We start from the raw sequence: 4,553 nt of genomic DNA on the forward strand, positions 1-4,553 counted from the left end.
GGGCATCTCGTGCTGCTTGGCCGACCTTTTATGGCCACCACCCATACTCGCATCGATGTGAGTACGGGAACTGTGAGTATGGCAGGGGCAGGTAGAGCTGTAACATTCTCAGTTTTTGATAAAAAAACCTACTACCCCAACTTCCTTAATTCAAAACTGCTCTTATGTTGAAACATTTGATGCTTTGGATGAGGATTGTATTGTGCAGGAATTCCTTAATAAGCTACAGGAAGAGGACGAGATCGTGGAAGAATTTCTTGCTAACTTGCAAGATGAAAGTGAGATTGAGAAAGAATTCCTAGATAAGCTGCAAGAGGAAGATGATAAAGAGCAAGGCCTTCTGTGTGCCTTGCTACTGGAAGAGAAGCTTGATGAGGTTGTGTCACTCGATCTCCTTGGATGTGTGGATAGAAAACCATCTCATGATATGAGCATGGAGCGCTCATTTGGAGGACCCGCAGCTGCAATTCAAGAAGACGTGTTTACAAGGGTGTTAAGGCAGCTAGAGCTTCAATCGGATTTTGGTTAAGGGGTTCTTTTAGTCGGGCTGGCGACTTAAAAACTAGCGCTGCATGGGAGGCAACCCATGTTTTCTTACTTTTTCTTGTTTTCGTTTTTCTTTCGTTTTGTTTGGGTTTGTTTTTCTGTTTTTTCCTGTTGTTGGGTGCAGATTGGTGCGTTGGAGATTGTTTGTTCTATGGATGAGAGATAGGCAGACATCGTGGGAAACTATGGGCTCGCCACTTGGATCGATATTTAGGGAAGTTTTTCTCTTTCACCCCTCTTTTTGCGAGCACTGAGGACAGTGCTAGATTTTAAGTGTGGGGGGGTGTTTGTTGATCCTATGGGTTTTGTTGTGTTTTTGGGCTTTCTTGTGTGGGGCAAATGGTCTCCTTTATCTTGATTGTTGTTTGGCTTCAAGTAATAATGCGCACTTTGATGATTTGTTCACAAGTAAATTTCATGAATTGTGTTGGCTTGGTTGCTATCTTTGTCTCTCAGGCTATGCATATTTGTAATACCCCGTTTCCCTGAGTTAAAATTAGAATTTATTTTCGAAATTTAGTAGTAAGATGATTCACGCCGGATATAAAGAAAACGATTTATTTTAATTCCAACAAACGATTTGCAAAATCATTTTTGTAAATGTTAGTCATTTAAATTCTTATGCATTTCATATTTATTTAAATTGAACATTAAGCATTTAGCATCTACACGAGCTATTTATTTAAGAAAACACTGAACGATTATTACAGTTTTCATAGTACAACCCGAAAGACTTTTTATTTTATTTTATTTTATTTTATTCTCACCTACTTCTCTCCCTCACCTAACACACACCCACCTACTACTCACCTACTCCCTCCCACACCCACCTACTCCCTCCTTTTTGCAAAGTTAACATCACTAAGACACTACCCACTCCCACCACCAACTCCCTGCAAAAAGCATGCCTACTGCAGCACACCCACTGATATACTTCACCCATCCCCTTCCACTTCTACTCAATCTCCCACACAATTTGCCATATTTCACTCTCACAAGGAAACCCAACGAACAAGTGCAGAGGTAAGAACTGCAATCATAATTTCATAATTTATTTCTTACAACACAAACTCTCCACCTCAATGAATATACCATATGTGAATCAATTTCAGCTACCACACAAATTCAAGCAAACCGACCCAGCCGAAACCTTTCTAAAGGTTTTACTTCTAAATCCTTATTCCATTTTATTGTAGTTCTTAATTGAGCCAAAAACAAGGAGGCATAAGCATACATTCATTCATCTCATCGTCAGTGCATATCTTTTATGCATATCGAATTGAAGCACAGAGACACAAGCATACATTTATACATCATTCGAGTAATAAAAAAATAATTTGAGAAAAAGTTTGTAGCTTTGAATCTCCTTATTTCCATACTTGCTGTGTCGAGTCGGGTTGCTTGGTTGCTAGCTGAGAAAGTCGAGAGAATGAGGGAGAGGCAGGGCACGGCGGCTCCGCCGCTGCTGTCCGGCCAAGGGCAGGGACGAGGGAGAGTCGAGGGTGATGTTCTGGTAAAGAGAGAGAGAGAGGAATTAGGGATCGGCGGCGGCAGTCTTCCAGCCGTCCAGTCGCCGGAAGATTAGAGAGAGGTGGAGCGATTTGAAGAGGGCGGTGCGGCTGGTAGCCGTGTCGATGCCCGGGGTTACAGAGGGAGTGTCGGAGATAACGGAACTGAAGGGGAGAACAGGGGGCTGAGACGGCGATGGCAGCTTGCTTCATCTGCTGCTGTCGGCCGGAGATCTGAGGGAGAGGCGGCGAGGCAAGGGCTTGTCGCCGCTCTGAGCCGGGTTTGGGTAGAAATGAAGGCGGCGACCTTCATCGACTGGAGGCGCGTTCGCCGAAGACCGATAGAGAGGAAGGTGGAGCCTGTCGCTGTTGCTCCGGCAAGCTTCGGCGGCGGCGGAAATTTCGAGGGAGAGGGATGGCGGCGGCGGCGGCCGGCGCTGCTGCCGTCCGCCGGAGAAGAGAAGAAGGTGAGGGAGGGGGAAGGCTGCTGCACAACAGCAGCTGCGTGTGTGCGTGTGTTTGTGTTAGTGTGTGTTGTGTGTGTGTTTTAAGAAAGGAAATAGGGAAGGAGATAGGATTGGGCTGGGTTTTGGGCTTTGGGCTTGAACTCGGGCCGGTTTTTTTTTAATTGAGAGATGGGCCTCTGATTATTTGAGTTTGGGCAGCCCCTTGTATTAATTTACTTGGGCTGCGATTTTTATTTAGTAACTTGGGCTCAGTTTATTTAATTAAAACAGCTGGGCCTTGTTACTTGGATTGTGCAGATTTTTTTTTTAGTAAATGGACTGCATTATTTTATTAAATGGACTATACTTATATTAATTAATTGAACTATTAAATAGTTTAATTTATTTATTTAAAGAATAATTTGCATAATAATATTATTATTATTATGTGCATATACGATTAAGCATGAGATGATTTGCATAAGAATATTATATTATTATTATGTGCATATTTTAAGTAATTACTTACCATATGCTAAGTATGCATTTGCATCATGCAATAAAAGTATTTATGATTTAATTGGTTATTTATAATTCCAATTATTACAGAAAGATGAGTAAGAATATTGTTGGTGTTCTTAACTCAAGAGAAATGTTTTTAATTATTTATTCATTAAATTTTGAAAACCCGGCTAAGTGAATCATAGAATATTAAGCACTACACCATGACTTAAGATTAGAATTTAAGGAGACCTATTGAGAATAGATTTCTTGTAGGCTTTGAGCATCATGAGGATTAGCACTGCTATTCCGATTCAGAGATAACGTTAAACGACAGGCATTGCCTATACAGGTGGGCATTACTTTTACTATACGTATATAGAGATCCCCTGCGTGTCGTAGGCCTCTTATACGAATATATGCATGAGATGATTTTAACTGTTAATTTCATATTATTATTATGCCCAAATGATAAATGACTCTTATGAAATGAAAATGAAATGTTCATGAAATGAAATGAAATGAAATGAAATGTTTATGAAATGATTGACTGCCAAAAATGTTTATGTTTTTATATGTATCCTATTTGTGTTGGTTCGCCAACTTTAAAGGAAATCCAATTGGGATCCTATGCTAGACAAAGGTCGCTAGCTAGGGTTAACGTGTACACTCATGGAGGCCGCGAGTCACTTGCGACCGGTCTTGGCGTCCGTGGTAAGGAGGCCTCCTTCCCGGCGCGTGATAGAAAGGAACAGATATGGATCATATGAAGGAAAATGATCGGCCGATCGACTTTATGAAAATGAAAGAAATATTTTAGTAAGCGCAGGTCATTTAAGAAAACCCCTGTGTGTTATTGTTATGGCAGTTCAATTTATATATGTATGCATGAATGTATTTTCGGCTATGCCCACTGAGTATTTTTATACTCAGCCCTGCATGTATTTCTAAATGTGCAGGTTGAGCAGTTGATGGAATGGAATGATGTTGAGCGGGTGTTCCTTTGACATTTCAAGAAATGTAACCTTGAGTATACATCTTCATATGTATATCTCACACGTTTTCCGCTGCAAAACACTTTGATTAGGATAACTTTATGTTATGAAATTGTGACACGTGTTATTGGGTAACCCACCTTAATCAGTTCTCATTTATGTGTATGTTTTATAAGTATCCAAATAATCATATATGATCCTAGCATTTTATCTATGAGTGACATTTCCATATACTTTAATGTTAAGTAATTGTCCATTTCCATTTCTTATTGTTCACCCCAAGTCATAACCCCTGTTAACCCGTCATTGGGATAGTGGGCTGTGACAGAGTGGTATCAGAGCGGTTCGTTCGCTCTGGCCCTAGAAACCTTATTCTAAAGAGTCGAGTCTAGTTTGATTCTTTAGACTTACACGGATTCATATGGCACCGCTCAACACTCCATTGCATCGTGCTCAATCAAGGAAAGAAGGTAACTGCAGTTTCAACGTTTTAAAGATGTTAATGTTCTAAAATGCTTCATGAATATGTTTATGTGAAGAGCAGGTTATGATGAAAT

At 40.5% G+C, this 4,553-nt stretch overlaps 1 long non-coding RNA gene across 1 annotated transcript; it reads left to right on the forward strand.

The window, feature by feature from the left end:
• Positions 1-1,387: 1,387 nt before the first annotated feature.
• On the forward strand, positions 1,388-4,258 carry LOC131007064 (uncharacterized). The gene is made up of 3 exons (XR_009095885.1): positions 1,388-1,569; positions 3,278-3,353; positions 3,961-4,258. It is a non-coding gene; the product is annotated as an uncharacterized LOC131007064 (long non-coding RNA).
• Positions 4,259-4,553: the final 295 nt, after the last annotated feature.

This window comes from Salvia miltiorrhiza, chromosome 1, assembly GCF_028751815.1.
Source record: "Salvia miltiorrhiza cultivar Shanhuang (shh) chromosome 1, IMPLAD_Smil_shh, whole genome shotgun sequence".
In the NCBI taxonomy this organism is placed as follows: Eukaryota; Viridiplantae; Streptophyta; class Magnoliopsida; order Lamiales; family Lamiaceae; genus Salvia; species Salvia miltiorrhiza.